Below are 17,157 nucleotides of genomic sequence, written 5' to 3'. Positions count from 1 at the left end.
TCCATGTTTTGACCACATCCTTTTCTTGGCTTTTATGTTTAGCATCTTGGCATCATTGTAGTAGACCAGTGCCTGCTCTCTTTGATGAACCGAATGAGAGCCAATAAACTAAACCTTAATCCAGATGAGATTGAGAAACTGGCAGTGGGGGGTTCCCCAGGCCAGATGGGTGGAGTTTGGTCTGCCCTAGATGGAATTACACTCCCTATGAAGCAGCAGGTGCATAGTTGGGGAGTACTTCTGGATCCATTCAGATTGCTTGAGGTTCAAGTGGCCTCAGTAGCGCAGAGCTTTGGCCGGTGGCCCAGCTGAGCCCCTATCTAGACAGGGACAGCCTAACTTCTGTTGTCGACACCCTGCTAACCTCTAGAATAGATTACTGCAATTTGTTGTATGCGGGACTGCCTTTGAAGATGGTCCAGAAGCTGTAGCTGGTGCAGAATTCAGAGGTCTGAGAATGTTAACACCAATCCTGGTGCAACTGTACTGGTTACCAAGTAGTTTCTGGGCTCAATTCACATTGCTGGTTTTGACCTATAAAGCTCAGGAATGCCTCTTCTGACATAAACTCTCCTGTAAAGTGCATTCATCATCTGAGTCCTTTCTCCATGTGCCCTGCCTGAGGGAGGCATGCAGGGTGGCAACATGAAAGCAGACCTTGCCAGTAGCAGCTCCCCATCTGTGGAAAGCTTTGCCCAGAAAAGCACACCTGGCACCATCATTGCCTGTTTTTTGGCACAATCCAAATACATTTTTATTAATTGGGAAGGTAACTAATTGCTCCCACTTTAATCATAAAAGTATGTACAAACACATAACCATCCAAACAATAACATAATCATACACGGAGCATATTTTATATAAAAAACAAATTGAAGAGATGCAGTTAGATTTAGCCAAGAGGCCTCTTTTTAGTGCTTATCCTTTTAAATGAGGTAGGTAGGATTTGCACAAGGTCTTGTTTTGTTGCTTTTTTATATTTGGCTTTAGTGTTTCTTGTATTTGTATTATGTAAGTTGCTTTCAGACACTCAAGAAGTGATGAATATATACAATAACGCCTTTATAGGCATTGGAGGGTGAAGATATCTCAGGCAAAGAAGAGAAATACACCAGTCTCTATATTTTTACTATGTCTCCCATTGTAATAATAGTAATAGTAACAGTAATAATAATAATAATAATAATAATAATAATAATAATATACCACCCTTCATCCATAGATCTCAGGGTGGTTCACAGCATAAAAATACAAGATGAAACAAAATACATGATAAAAATAAAAACAAAAATAAGCCAAGCCAATAAACCTCCCTCATTCCCACAGACACATTTCAAAGGATCTAGGATGTTAGTCAAGGCCTGGTTGAAGAAGAACCTTTTCACCTGGCACCTAAAAGGTGTATAATGAAACATACCCCAAAATAAAGAGCAGCAGTTGCAACAACAGTGGCAAAAAACCCTCTTAGTACTACTAATAATTATATTATTATTATTTTCAGACTGCCAGCCAGCCAGCCAGCCATGCCCTTTTCCAGGATATGACGTTACACTCATTTCCAGCTGTCCACACCAGGCCTTCACCCCTTGGAAAAGTATCTCCTTCACATCTAGAAGCTGGACGGTAATAAGAACAGACACTCATGGGGAGAAAATAAAATATCCCCACCTCCCGTCCCGGGACCTCCTCTTCATCTCCCTGTTGCAGTGGCCGCTTAACACAAAGGACTATAGAAGATGTTGCTCTCCCAAGAACTCTTTTCTTGTGAAAACCAACATCTACCATAATCCCCTGGGTTCTAGTCCACTGTTAGCCAGCACTATGAGAAGAAAGGGAGGGGGAGAAAACTTCCATCCAAGCAGAAAAAGAAAAAAAGAAAAATAGGGCTAATGTGCACCTCTCAATTTGACGCAGGCTTTCCAAGTGCCTGTCGTTCTTTTTCTAGCCTGGCTCAGGAAAACTTCACTGGTGCCTCTAATTTTAATATTGTGCCGAGGCGCATTTAAAACCATCTTCCATTATTTTGTATGAAATGCATATTTCGTCCCACTGTACATGCCAATATTTTTGTTTGTTAGTTTTATGTTGAGTAGACAACAGTTGGAACGTCCCACCCACCCCCTTACCAACCCCATTTTAAGCAAAGTAAGAATGAGAAATGCCTAAAATGGCTGCCCCAGTAAATATCTGGTTCTAAGTGTCAGAGCACAGCATAGTCCCCAATCCGCCCCTCCACAAAGGGGATGACTTATCCAAGGCCTTGGAATAGATCCAACCATTTTTGACCAGGTTCTAGAATCACAACGCTTAAGTAAACTTCTATAAAGAATCCGAACGCATACAGACCTGAAGAATGATGCGGAATCCGAAGCAGGCATGTGGTAAAGTAACATTTTTATTGCAGTAAGAGAAGTTTAATATAGAATGTCTGCAATACCATTCTGGCTTATTGAGCAGAGAATCTGTGGGATCATTCATGCCATCTGCACTCAGCAGGGACGGGTTGCTGAGAAAAGTTAGCAAATAAAAACAATAAAGAAAGTAAATGAAAATAATATGCAGAGTGATAAAAATAGGGAAGCCAGAACTCTAAACCAGTTGGATTTCAGTTACCTCCGCTGGATCTTTCAGCAGTGAAATGTGTTGCGGTAACGGCTATATTTAATGAAATGCAAATATAAGAACCTAGTCCAGGTAGGGGAACTGCTATTTACCTGACTGAGGCTGTAATTCATAAACTACTTAATCGGGATTAGTCAGTGAAATCCATGCAAAATGAAGCTCGTTTTAAAACAGATCTTTTTCTCTCTTCATTTTCAAAGGTAACAGATACATAATATTATCTAACTGGAAACTCTGAAAAAAAATGTTTTAGCTGCTTGTGTGTGGAATTTTTGCAAGACTTCACACTAACAATTTTTTTATCTTAGTATTAGAAGGCATCATTGGATTCCCACCCCCCTCTTTTTGTAGTAACCTTTTTTGTTTTTTGTTTTTTGTTTTACATTGCCTTGTTGTTGATTTTTTTTTTTTTTTGGCTTTTTGTTCCATTACAAGACTATAAAGACATTAGAAGACTATAAAGACAATACCATCATTTTCAAAACATTTGTTAGAGCTAAATACATAAATACCAGTTATTAACTACTCTAAAGTCTGCTGGAACCACAGTACCTTTACTCTTTTTCTGGATTTATACAGTGTCAGGTTTAAGTAGACTTTACTGGAAAAGAAGTTTCATTACTATTCTTGGACATCACGCCCAAGAAGGATCTATCTGTTCTTCTGTTCCTACAACCATATCCTCCATTTTATCTAGATTCAGCTTCAATTGGTTTGCCTTCATATATTCCTAGATGTCAGTCCATAACCAAGATTACTGTTGACCAGGCATAGGCAAACTCGGCCCTCCAGATGTTTTGGGACCACAACTCCCATCATCCCTAGTTAACAGGACCAGTGGTCAGGGATGGTGGGAATTGTAGTCTCAAAAGCATCTGGAGGGCCAAGTTTGCCTATGCCTGCTGTTGACTCTTAACAAGTATGTGTGAGATCCTAAGTTCTACTATCTTCAGAGCACAACACTACCACCACTTATGCCTCATTATCTTCATGAATATTTCCACCCAAGACTGCAGCCTACACACAAATACTCTACCCTTTAAAAATAAAGGCCTTTAAAAAAAATATGATTTCATTTGATTCAAACACAGTGCATTCAATTCTGACCTCTCGCTCTATTCAAAGATTTCATGTTGCCTGGCTAATTCTATGACCTAACAATCAAGGTATAAATGCTTTGAAAATATTCCTATTTTTTGGGGGGGGGATACAATAGGAGCACTGCCTAACTACTAATGAAACAAAGAAGCAGCAATCGGTACTTTCCAGTACTAACAGAGCTTCCAAGTTTCAAACTCCTATTCACTGGGTCTTGAAGAAGGTAGCTTGCATTTTTATTTTTATTTTTTTGGTGTTTGTGTGGGGGGGGGGGAGAATAGCTAGAGAGTCTGAACCTCAAACACACAATTTTTTTTTTTAAAAAAAAAAAACCATGATGAAAGCATAAGGGCTTTGTTACGGCACACGCAACACCCCAAACCTGTTTCCCCTTTGCGAGCTTCTAAAAAGTATCTCCCATATAATTATTAAATGAAAACACTCACTTACCCAGTACTCAGCCTTTAAATCTTGAATAAGAGACATTCACTCTGAGAGAGGTACTTACCGTGTTTCCATGGATACTGGATGATGCCAATCAGGTCCATGTTTTTATCTGAAAGTGGTACCCTGCAGAGAAATGAGTTTGGTGAGTAGCTGTTTATGTGCAGTAAGTAAATAGGAAGCTTGTTTATTTGACAAAGGGCCTGTGACCCAGCCTCCCCTTCCCAATACCTCTCATTCTCTCCCCCCTCAACATCCCCCCCCCCTTAAGCACAACAGTACTGGGGCATGCCATCAAATAGTTTGCGTAGTTTCCTGCCAAATCGCTGAAGATCAGGATTTTGGTAATGCAGATACCAGATTATTTGCCTGGTATTTCACTCATTTGGTGAATTAATGGTACTAATGGTAACTACCAGATTTCTTCTTTCAATTTCTAGTCCTATACACTTTTTTTTTTCCTCCAGGGGGAGGAGATGAATAACAATACCAGATTGGCAAGACATGAATGCCTTTACCTTAGTCTAGAAAGGAGGAAAAAAATCCAGAAAGAAAGTGCTTCAAGGTTTAACAAGGTTTTACTTTTGCACATTTGCTCCGATTCCTCAGTTTTTGAAGCCTCTGTGTAATTCTGAAATGCAGTCTCTTAACCCGACGTTCTAATTTGGGGAGTGAGATTACTGAATCCTCTTTGAGAAGTTTTAGGTTTCTAATATTTCTCCGGATAAAAGTAAGAGTGAAAAGGGAAAGAAATCCACTTTAATACTTAACATCGTTTAATAACCCGAATGATGTGTGTTCTGTTTCCATTTCTAAAGAAGTTTCCTTCCAGCTGTAATTAAAAAGTACAAAAAGTTGTCTTGTTCTAAAATTATTCTTGGAAATGAGATTTTTTTTTATTAAAAAAAAAACTTCACTGTAAAAGAGGGGTATTCCCCCCCCCCCGACACACACACACACACACTTTTTTCTTTTACTTTCGGCCATCTGAAAGTCATTTCATTTTGCTTCCTCCCAAGAAGTGATTTTTGGATAAAGCTACTGATTTGATATTTTCCAATTGAACTTACAGCTTGCTTTGTGGACAGAGTAATTCTATGTTCAGAGCTGACAAAGGTCTGCTTGTCAGTGATACCTTTTACAGCTAAATTTACTCTCGAGTGACAGGAGCAGGTGGGGCCAGGCATGCCAGACACTTGTGCATGGAAATCACGCATCTTACAGGTCAACAGCAAAGGGGAAAAAGCTTGTGCCTTCATAGCAGAGGGTGAGTGAGGCAAACAGGACCCAAACTGGGGGGTTTCTCTTCAAAGCCAGCTGGTCTGGCTTTATTCTACAGGAATTTTTTACCTGTCAGTTTAATCATCGAAACCCTCAGCAGGTGCTGACGGGTACATCTTCCTGGAGAAGAAGGGCACTGGTGAGTTTAAATAAATAAAATCCTTTTTAATATATATATTATATATCAAAATAGAGTTGATGCTGATCTCCTAATTCTACTATAGAATTCTACCTATGACGAGGAACAGCAGGTAAGTTTTCAAAAACTTAAGGGATTTTTTTTTATTTAGAAAATGAGACACATTTGGAAACATGTTTCTTTCTAATACTTCCTTTGACAAAAGAAACTTTCACGACCAAGATCCAGTGTTTTATATTACTGCTGCTTTTTGGAAAAGGTATTCTGAAGACTAAATGCTGAGAATATATATGTTTAGCATGCAGGTGGGGGGGGGGGGATAGCAGGAAAGCTAGGAAGCACATTCCCTCCCCCCCCCACCCGGGCCGCTTTCAAAATGATTTTCCTTTTTTTAAAAAAAGTGAGAAGTGAAAAGAATATGTTCCATTTTGTTTGCCTCATTCTACCTATGCTTCTATGGAATATAATGTACAGGAATGTGGAAGACTTTTTTAAAATTTTAAGATATTACTGATCACAGGGCAACCATACGTTAAATACTGGTGGTGTCACTGGAGAAAGAAGTTGGATTATGAAACAAAAGCTACGTGTGAATGTAATAGTATATTTGCACCCTGATTTCACTTTAATTGTATCATGTGTGCTGTTTGAACAACTGTTAATTTCATAAAACCACCATTCTGCTGGTGGAGTCTACAGAGAGGAACATTTTTTTCAGGACAATCTTATTTTAATTACTGCAAAGACGTGGGGGGGGGAGAGAGATCAAATGCTAAGGCGTATTTTGAGGAGGAGCAGAATTTTTATGATGAATTTCTATTTTCACAAGCTTGTGCTTTTAACTGTGCTTCACAGCAGTTCTTACAAACTGTCAAACAAATTGAAAGCATTTCTGTAAACAAGTAATCAAGTTTTTTTATTTAAAAAAAGAGGGGGGGAGAAGAAGAAGAAGAAGGGGGGAACCCAAGACAAAGTCTATATACAAAGAGAACATATGAAACTGCTTTTAACAACCAGATTCCATACTGACATACTGCCTGGCACGCAAGTTTAAAGAGCACAGAACAACAGATAGATAAATTGTGACATTAATTTGGCACTGAAGGTTATTCTGCTTGGAAAATAAGCACGGGAGTTTTAAAGCCAGGATTGTTCAACAACTTTATAGAGATTTTCTACATGGAATATTTGTGATTTTCCCTATGTGTGGAACATGAAGTCCAGGGGTTACTGATCTCAAGAAATGGGCAAGGTTTTTCAAACACTAATTGGTTTTTCAAAGTAAATCCAAACTATTTCCTTTTTTTTCTACAAGAAATTTGTGTTTACGATCACAGCCTTGGTCTGCCTGTCTGCCTTGCTCATGAAAAAAAAAATGAAGCATGAAGAACAGCTGATTTGTCTTTATATCTGTCCTAAAACCAGGCAGCTGCCAAAGCAGAATGCCACTGACACAGACATTTGCAAGAACAGTTTTCAATTTGTGAACTGTCACTGTAGGTCACTGATTTCATACAATGACACAATTTATGTTCAGAAAGAAGTGGGAAATATATAATCGGTAACTTAATTGGCTTAATTTAAGGAACCTGAACCTGTGTTTCCTCTGATATCAATCCAAGACTGAAATCCTGTGCACACTTGTCTGGGATTAAGCCACATGAAATACTGTGGGGTTTACTTCCAAGCAAATACGAATAAGATAGCACTGCATGGAGCTATACACTGATTGGTAATACCTAAATATGTAGCATACCACATCATTTGCTTCCTAGGCTGTGATCCTAAATACATTTTGGTTGTGGTCCTACACGCACTTTACTGGGAATAAGTCCTATTGAACACAGGGGGATTTATTCTGAGTAAACAGGCAAAGAATGTTGCCTTCGATTTCTGAAATTCCTCCATTCCCATTATCTTGAAGGATAAATAATTCTAGAAAGTTTTCTTTTTTAAAAGCAAAACAGATACCTATGGGAAATTACAAAATTGTACAACTTCATGAGCAATGGCAAAAATAGTAAGCTACAAACTGTTTTTCTTTTTGTGGAATCAAGACACCTGAGCTTCTGTTAATGTGACTCACTTAATTAAAATCTTTGTAAATAAGAGTTTGTAGCCTGAGTTCCTTCTGTTTAAAAATTAGTCTGTTTTCTTATACCTGAAGTCATAAAGTAGTTTACTTATTTTGAATAAGAAACCTAATTTTGTGTGTTGGCAATCATATATGCAACTTATTTAGCTTCATACTGATTAACCCTGATCATCAGCTTTTGACATTGTTACCATATCATCTAAACATCTGAGTATGACTGAATAATAAAGGGCTAACGTTTATTTACTAACAGATAGTATCTGTTAAATGGCCCTTTCCTCTCTTCAGTGAAATTTAAAATGAATAAATGTTGTTGTTTATTTAAAGGTTGGGTGGTTTAAAAAGCAGAATTGGTGCACTTTTGTCCTTTTCCTAAACACATGCTCAGGAGTGACTGAAACAAATTAAAATGACTGCCATCAACAGCTATGTATCTTCAAAATTGTAGAATCTTAAGATTTGTAAACTGCCTCGGAGGACCTTGAGTCCAGTCCCATTATTTAAGGCAGTCTAACCTGTATCTCAAGCTTTTCTGATGGGCACATTCACAGTATTTGCATAAAACCTTGCAAGGAAGAACATTCTGGAACCTCCATTGGTAGTTTACTGTTGCAGAATTCTTCCCAGTTCTAATCTTAAAATTCTGTTTGTGTAATGTGAGGCTGGTGCTTTGTACCCTATACTTGGAAGATATGGGGTATGCTCGCTGGGGACTTCATAATAGGCAATCCCTATCAAAATACACCTTGCCTGGCTTCTGTTCATTGCAATGATATTTCCACCAGGGGACTTCCACATACTGTAGACTGTGCTTATAGTTACTCTCTTCCTTCTTTCTCACACCCTTTTAAATAGCTAAAAACAGCTCATGAGAGCCCCACAACATCTTTTTTTTTTTGGGGGGGAGCCTAAATATACTCTGTTTCTCCAGATTTTCCAGATAGACCTTTTATTATCCATTCCATTCCTTTATATAAAAATGACAACACCCAGCAATCTAGTTCACTTTTCTACTACTTCTTTGTCTTTACCAGTAAATTGTAACACTTGACAAAGTTGTCTCTAACTGTGACTCACTGGAAATGCAGAAGTTTTGTTCCAAACCTAGAAAGCCATGAATGTGTCATATACTTTCAAAGCAATGTAAGCCTTTCTTTCTTTCCCTTGCACTAGGGAAAACACATAATAGCTTTAATGAAAATTAAGAGAATTGACAAAACTGCTGAAATTATAATCTTGCACGATTGCCCTTTCATACATCTGTTTGCATATATATTTTTTATATTTCTTTTTAAAATGTAAGTGATACATCTGAAAAGCCAATTTGCAAACTGGTTTTCCTTTTGTGTGTGCATTAGATGCAGTATTCCTGCAGCGTAAACCCAGTGCTCCTCTTCCTAATCATTTAATTTAGAGCAGTCTTGTAAAGTACAAAAAATATGGCCTAAGAACAAAATATTCTATCAGAATCGCTCAGGTACTACAGGACCAATTGAGTGACAGGTATTGTAAGTTCTTCTTCCTGGATGGAACTGTTACATACCAAGGGCAGTTGGATGAGTAGAAAATTGTTAAGTTCTTAGAATAAATTATAGATCATATGAACCAATACTCTCAAAATCAAGAGGATGGCTGTTTCTCAGCCATGCTCCGATTGTGACTCCTCACTAATCCCTGAAATTAATTGAAGACTTCCTTGACGTTGTCACATTCAGAGCTTTTTCACCCCCCCCCCTCTTTTCCTCAATGTATTCTCATTCAATCATCTTGGGTGATTATCAAACACCACATTTTAATTCTACTCCAAACCTGCAATAGATTAGCCTTTTCGTATTGCAGTCATGGCCATACAGTCCTGTTCCATACTATTGGGAGATCCAGCAGCTTAGGGAACTTGCAAAACAGCATCACTTGCAAAATATCTATATAGCTGTCTCAAGACACTGAAAAAAATAATACAGGAGTACAGGCATATAAACGAAAAGAGTCTAATGTAGCATCAAACACAACTATGAACCAAAATGTAGTATGGTGAAAAGTGGCAGGCTCTGTTCTTCTATCACTCTAGTATGTTATCTTGGAACATATTCCTCCAGAGTCAATCCCAACATGATAGCTGCCTTCAAGTATCTGACAGGCTTTAATGAGAAAGATGAAGCAGACTCGTTCTCTCTTGCTCCAAAGAGAAATTAGAAATCGAAAGGAATCAGATCTGGGTTAAATATTAGGAGGAACCTCCTAACAGTAGCAGCTGTTTGACAGTGGAACACACTGCCTTTTATAGAGGCCTGTCAAAAACATTGTAGCTGCACCGTGTATTGTAGATCCTGCAGTGAGCTGGGGGTTGAGCAAGGTAGGTGACTTCTGAAGCTCCTTACCACCTCTAAAATCCTGAAATTTTCCCTGATCAACACGGGTCACATTCACACCATACATTGAAAACACATTCATGCCACTTTAGCAGCCATCTCTCTCCCCCACCCCCGCCCCACAAAAGAATCATGTGAATTGTAGTTTACCATGGACAGAGGCACAATTCCCAGCACCTCTAACAAAACACAGTTCCCTACAGGAGTTTTGGGAGATAGCCAAGTGCTTTAAACATATGGTGTGGTCATGATCATAATCTACACAGAAGACACGCAGCATTACAGAGATATGGGCTGTGTTGCCCACATAACCAATTCAAAGATAGAATTCGAGACGGTGGAGAATCCCAGACAGTGAATCAAAGTTATGAGCCCAGAAAAAGGGGAATCCGAGATAGTGGGGTGAAACCCACATCTCATTGTAGTCCATGGAAAATCTCGCTTTTATTTCTGTGAATCATATCCACAGCATGCTCTGACTTGTTTTTGTGATCAAACAAATTATTTACACAGCGGACCTTTATAAAGGTGGGTTATGGTTCTTTCTGTCTATTTATAAAAAGTTATATTTATTTGGGAGAGCGAAATTGCTAAAAAAAAAAATACCAACTATATATCTAATGAAACTATTTAATAACGAATGTACTGTACTCCTTGTTTAACTCCTATTTATTAATTTGGCTGGCTTCCAGAACTCCGGGGGGGGGGGCAAGAGAGACTGACCGTTTTTAATAGAATATAATATATTTAGTTTCTGAGAAACTTGTTAGGTGTTGAAGTGTTTTAACTGATTTCACTCATAGTCAACAGCAATGCAAAGAGAAAGGCCAATGGACAGATTAGAAAATCCATATGAATAAAGAAAGGTAGTTCAATTGCTAATGAATAAGCAGCATTTAAAGTTTAAAAAGAATGTTTCTGATTGATAACTTAGTAAATTGTGGATACTGTAATCCCCAAGCTACCTGTTTTAAAATAAAATAAAAATACTCTGGGGTGGCATTTTACATATGTTTATCTATTAAAAAACAACTGCTGCTTTGTGGTGAATTTCAGGTTAAAGAAAGGAATCAATTTTGGGATGTTTTTGTTGTGTTTCAACTGGCCTAGCATTTAGACTTGTAGTACTGCAGATGAAGTGGGATCTCATTCCAGAAAAGCCTTCATCTCACTGTTTTGCTTTCCCAGTCCCAGTGCATCCACAGTTTCTACAGCCCACATAATCCAACTTTGTTTTAAAACATTGTTTTAATACACTGAGTGCTATTTTATGTTGCACTGCACTGGAATATCTCTCTTCCACACCCACCTTGACTGCCTTCCTGTTTTTGAAAACCTCTGTATTCAGTGTTTGCTCTCACTCCCGAGAGCTTGTATTTTGTCCACTGATAGTGCAGTGCTCTCTCTAGCAGGCTCAGATGTTGTTTCGTTAATTCAGATGTTTACTAAAAAAAACAATATACTGTATACCAATACTGAAAGTTTTGTGGTTTGCAAAGCAATGGAACATAATGTTGAGGAGCAATTTTGTTTTGTAGCTCATGCTGCCTTCACACTCCGGCAGCTGACTTTCAGGCTAGATTAACCCCAAGGCTAAATATGCTATTGAACGAGGCTTGGACCCCACAGTGTACAAGTACAGCCATGCAGTGCTCTAAGAGCATGTAAAGTGTGGGCTGGGCCAATATTGCATGCCTTCATTCCATGCCAGTCTCCTTGCAAATTCCACTCTTCTCTGAACATGGCAGCTGTGTGCTTAATCACATGACAAGAGAAGAGTGATATCATGTTCCCCAGTTAAGTACCAAAAGGCTGCAAAGCATGAGAACCAGGATAATGAGCAGTATGGGACTAATGGGACACGAAGAGGATGCTTTTAGGGGCTTAATTGTGCCAGAGGCAGGCTCAATATCTGTTTCCAGCACAAGGGCTTAACCCTGGAGAATATGAAGCCCAGTTTCCACTCTCAAACTGGACTCCCATTGCAACCACATTTGGGGAGAGATCACATGGCAATAGCATACCTCTTACCTAATGTCACAAAGTATTGTGAGACAGTTGAGAGACCACACCTCTCCACTCCACTCTGAGTTGCACGAAGGGAAGTCTTCTGTATGTCCAATCCCATGTTCCTTGTAATCCATTGATGAATATACTACTTAATTCCAAAAGAGGATTCTAAGTGGTTTACAAGTATAAAAACCAGTGATGCATTATATTGCCTTTTTCTCCTGCAGAAAAATATAGACTCAGGGAGGATTTTTTTACCAGTCCATCTGATTTGGCTTTGGTGGCTTTTGCTGTTCTTGTTGGCCTTCTTGTATCGATTTGGGGACAGGGTTTATGTTCTGTATGAACTGCCACAACTGGTGATTTAGCATTGGGCAGCAAATCAGGCTTAGAGATATAAGCAACCCATTTGGGAGTCACCTTAAGGGCTTTGGGCTACTGTAGAAATAATTGTATTCCCCCTCTGGGTCAAAGGTTAGTTGGGGCCTATTCTGCCTTCCACCATGTGGTTTTACCAAGCAGGGAGGTTGGATGCCTCATTGGCCACCATGTTGATGAGGAATTGCAGCACTAGACTTCATGTCCTCTTAATGTGAAACTGTCATAAGTTGATAAGGGCTTTTTTCACCCAGCTCAGTACATCTGGTTTTTGGTGCCTTTCGCTTGGTCTCCACTGCAAGGACATGTAAAGAGAAGATAAAAAGCCTTCATCAGCAAGGGGCTATAGAGTCCCCCTGCACACCAGGAATTAGAGGGAAGAGCTAACAGATCAAATGCCTGTACCTGGAAACTGCAGGTGGAGAGAATGCTTGGGTCTTGCATGCAGGCTTCCCAAAAAGACACTGGGCTAGATGGGCCATTGGCCTGATCCAGCAAGGCTCTTCATATATTCTTATATTCTTAGAGGTTAGTATTGCTCTAGTATTCTTCTAAGTTAGATTTGATACTAAATATGTAGCTTTCTCAGGGCCGCCTTAAGTATATCCGGCGCTGTGGTGCAAAGATCATTCTGGCGTCCCGTCCCCCCATTTCCCAGAGTTGCCGATCCTTTTACGGCACTACTGGCAGCTTTGCGGAGCTGGAGGAGGCGGGCAGCAGCTGGAGGGTGGCTCCTCCAGTGGGGAAGAGGCGGAGGCACCGGGCACTGCTTCAGCGAGGCGGACGAGGGCAGTGAGCTGATGCCGGGAGGTGCTGTGCCCAGCCTCCACCTCTTCCCTGGCGCCCATGCCACAGTGGCCACGGCAGGTGGAGGCTCCGGGTGCGGTGCTGCTTCAGCGTGGCATGGCGGAGGTGGGCAAGGGCAGCGAGCTGATGCCAGGAGGTGCCACATCCAGCCTCCGCCTCTTCCCTGGCGCCCTCCAGAACATGGCGCCCCGGAGCCCTGCACCACTTGCCTCTATGGGCAAGACACCCCTGAGCTTTCTGGTCCTTATTATTTATCCAGTGTATGCTTGCTTTGATGTTTGCCCTGACTAATAGCTCAGTTGGGAGAGCATGAGACTCTTAATCTCAAGGTTGTGGGTTTGAACCCCGCATTGGGCAAAAGATTCCCACATTGCAGGGGTTGGACTAGAATAGATAATCGTCATGGTCCCTTCCAACTCTACAATTCTATGATTCTACTGTGATCAAAAAAGGGGGGGACGTGATGACAAGTCCTTGCATTAAAGTGCAATGAACATTATATAGTTTAGAAACACGTAATGTTGGGGTGGGGGGCAGATCCCGTGTTTCATGCCTCATTCCCTGGTAGCACTGTTGGAAGCAGTATGTCTCTGAATACTAAGTGCTGGGATGCACAAGTGCTATAGTGTGTGTATACTGCTTGTGCGCTTCCTGCAGACATCTGGCTTGCCATCATGAGAAGAGCATGCTGGACTTAGATGGGTCTTTGCTCTGATCCAGGAGGGTTCTTCTTAATGTCATTATAGCGTATGTATTTTTTACTACTTGTTACTTACTGTTTTACTGGCATGGAGGGAGGAGAGGTGCTTGTGGGATTTTAGTTGATTAATTAATGTTGTCTTGGGAGCCAAAATAACTCGATAGGTCTTCATTACCATGCAGCTTAACTTTTTTGCAACTAGCGGGAGGGGGGAGCATCTGCTGCTCCACCCCAGGTACCAAAATGCCTTGGGCCATCCATGTTCAGAGGGCATTCCCAAGCAGAGGGTGAGGAGTTGTCCCAGAAAGACAGCATCCTGACATCCCCCAACTTTCTGAAGGGCAGGGGCAAATGTTTGAGCCCTGGAGATCTTTTTTTTTAATTTTCAAACCTTATACCCCACCTCATGCTCAAAGAATCTCAAGGCAGCTTTTACAATACAAGACATAACACCCAAATATGCAAAAATGGAAACGTGGGAATGAGATCTTCTACTCTTCTAAAGCAACATGCCCTGAAATGGCGCCCTCCATTAAGTTATGGACTACAACTCCCAGCACTGGGGCTGTTGAGAGCCCAAGACACCAGGTTGGGGAAGATTTTCCTACAATCCTTGCCACATTCCTGAAAAAATGATTTTTGTTTAAGAACACACCTGAAACACGGAGAAGAGGATCGTCCTGACCATCTCTTTTACACGTGTGTATGAGATGAATCCCTATAGATCCCCAAACCTCCTGCCAAACAGAATCAACCCAGAGCAGCCAGGGAGTTATCTCCTTGTTGGGAGATTCCCTTGCCTTTCAGATGTGGGTGGATGTGGGTTGTTTTTTTCATATCCCCCAAATCCTTGTTGCAGTTGGAAGAGGGGGATCTGGTCTCTGCACCGTGGAGCATCTGAGCTACTAACCGGCAGTCAAGCATCCAATCGCTTTGCGGCAGGAGGAAAATGAAGAGGGGCGGCGAGGTCCGAATGGAGCGCTGGAAAAGTATGAAGCGTTCTCCTCGTTTCCCCCCCCCCGCACCCCCGTTGGTCGGTCCTAGTTTCTAGGGCTTCCTGCCAGCCGCGTGGCTTGGGCCACACCAAAAAAAGACTGGAGGGGGGTGGACGAGGAGAGAGGCTGAGCATCCTGCAGACTGGACTATTTTGGGTGCTGCCTGGCTTATCGGCCCTTTGGGTTCCTAACGGGCGATATCCAGGCGCAGGAGGCGGAGGCGGCATGGCGGCAGCTGGCATGAGACGGGAGGAAAAGGAAGTCCTCCCGCGTAGCCGGCGTAGGGATCGCAGCCCCGTCCCGACGCGCCTCGTCGCCGCCTGCGCGGTTTTTCTGGCGGGCGGGCGGCAGAGGATCGAAGCGGTGAGCGGATTGCAGTCGTCAGGTTGTGCGACCTCGTTGGCCCCTCTGAGGATCTCTCTCTTTCCTTCTTTCTGAACCTTCCCTGAGACCTGCGTGCCCCGAGGGAAGGCAGAAGAAGCAAGGGAGTCCTGACACATACCACCAGCTCCTACATGGCATGAGAGGACTCAGTCAGCCTCCTTTCTATATAATGTATTTGTTTTAGTGTTTAACTTGCAAGCCACCTTGGGTTTCCTGACAGAAAGGCAGTATATAAATCCAGTCAATAAATAAACTTTGAAGCCACAGCTTGACCCTCTTGGCTTTTGGAAACCTTGAGGTCCTTCTCCATGAAGCCGCCTCGCTCTGCTCCCTACCCCCCCCCCCCTTGGCAAGGACAGTGACATTGGCTCTTTTTTCTCCTCTGGAAAGTACATAAAGCTGAAGAAGCAAAGTTGGAAGAGGGACACCGTGGCTGTACACACACTTCTGTTTGTCCAGCATCAAGCATACTCCTGCTTCTGGTTCGGGGAGAGGTGTGCACATGATGTTTCCCAGAGCTATTCTGCAATTTCTTACGAAATGCCACATTTTGATGCTTCCTCTGCCACCCCTTCCGAAACAAGTTTCAATCCGAATTGAGAAAAAGAACTGCCTAGCTGCGTTTTAAGCTACTAAATGTGTGCACAGTCTCGTTCTCACTTCCTCTTTCAGCTGTATGGGCTTTTCAAAGCTCAGATTAATTCTTCTAAACCCTGCATTGATCCCTTGGAGAAGTAAATTTTGTGCGCTCACTTTTTCTGTCAAATGAGGGTGGGCTGATAAGAGGGAGTGACAGGTGACAAGACATGGGGGGGGGGTGTCCATGGCACTCACACAAAAAATCCAAATGTGTTATTGGGCCTGAAAAGGTTGGTGACACCTAACTAAGAGGTTTTGCATGCTAGAGCATTCAAGAGACCACGTGAAAATGCCCACAACTCCCCCACAGTAGACTTTGTGTCAGTGGCATAGCAAGGGCAGGACGTTGGGGGCGGTTTGCCCCGGGTTCCAGCCTGGGGATGGTGACACTCTGCACCACACCACGAGTGCGACTCCCAAGCTGCCGCCCGGCACCCCTTTTCCGTCCCTTCCGTCAGGCGGCTGCTCGTGTGGAAGGGCTGCTGGGTGGCAGCTTGGGAGTCACACTCGCGGGGGGGGTGGTGGCCGGGCAGCAGCTTGGGAGTCAGTCTGCCCGGACTCCCAAGCCGCCACCCGGCCACCTGGCTTGGGAGTCCGGGCGGACTGACTCCCAAGCCACCGCCCCCCCCCTGCAAGTGCGACTCTCAAGCCGCCGCCTGGCAGCCCTTCCACACGAGCAGCCGCCACATGGAATGGGTGCCAGGCAGCAGCTTGGGAGTCCGGGTGGACTGCGCATGTCCGCAGCAGCCCGCAGGTCTGCACATGTGCAGACATGTGCAGTCTTCCCGGGCTGCGCTCCATAGCGCATTTGTCATGACATCATGACGCATACGCTACGGAGCGAGGCCCCGCCCCTGGGGGGTGCCCTTGGCTTGCCGCCCCCGGTAGCCAAGCGGCTCGGTACACCTCTGCTTTGTGTATTGCGTGTACAACTGCATCACAATGTAGAAGGAATAGGTTAACCCGCAATCCTTTCAAGCAGCCTCCATTGTGGAGGAGGTAAAGTATGAAAAGAACGAGCAAGCTGAACACAAGTCTGCAATAGAAAAGAAAAAGTCAGGGCTGCAATTGTGGGCATGTTGTTTATTTGTGACTAAGGTCCATGAACCATAGCAGGAATTGCTTCCAAGTAAACAACCCAAGACTTGAGTTGGCTTAGACTCAATACAGTTAACAGAGTTCTGATGCAGATACAG

The 17,157-nt window shown here is 42.4% G+C and overlaps 1 protein-coding gene across 9 annotated transcripts in view; it reads left to right on the top strand.

Annotated features, from left to right (window-relative positions):
• Nucleotides 1-5,407: 5,407 nt before the first annotated feature.
• Nucleotides 5,408-17,157, top strand: part of MEF2C (myocyte enhancer factor 2C) — a 169,697-nt gene continuing 157,947 nt past the window's right edge. For 2 of the 9 annotated variants that reach the window (XM_033163903.1, XM_033163898.1), the window contains exon 1: nucleotides 5,409-5,584. The gene's annotated coding sequence lies outside the window, so the exon portion shown is untranslated. Of the gene's footprint in view, nucleotides 5,585-17,157 lie in introns of all 9 variants that reach the window. The other 7 variants (XM_033163900.1, XM_033163901.1, XM_033163891.1 and 4 more) reach the window with 5 other exon arrangements.

The sequence above is a fragment of the Lacerta agilis genome, chromosome 11 (assembly GCF_009819535.1).
Source record: "Lacerta agilis isolate rLacAgi1 chromosome 11, rLacAgi1.pri, whole genome shotgun sequence".
In the NCBI taxonomy this organism is placed as follows: Eukaryota; Metazoa; Chordata; class Lepidosauria; order Squamata; family Lacertidae; genus Lacerta; species Lacerta agilis.
The sequence above is the reverse complement of the archived record's forward strand: the minus strand, read 5'-3'. Positions and strand labels throughout refer to the sequence as shown.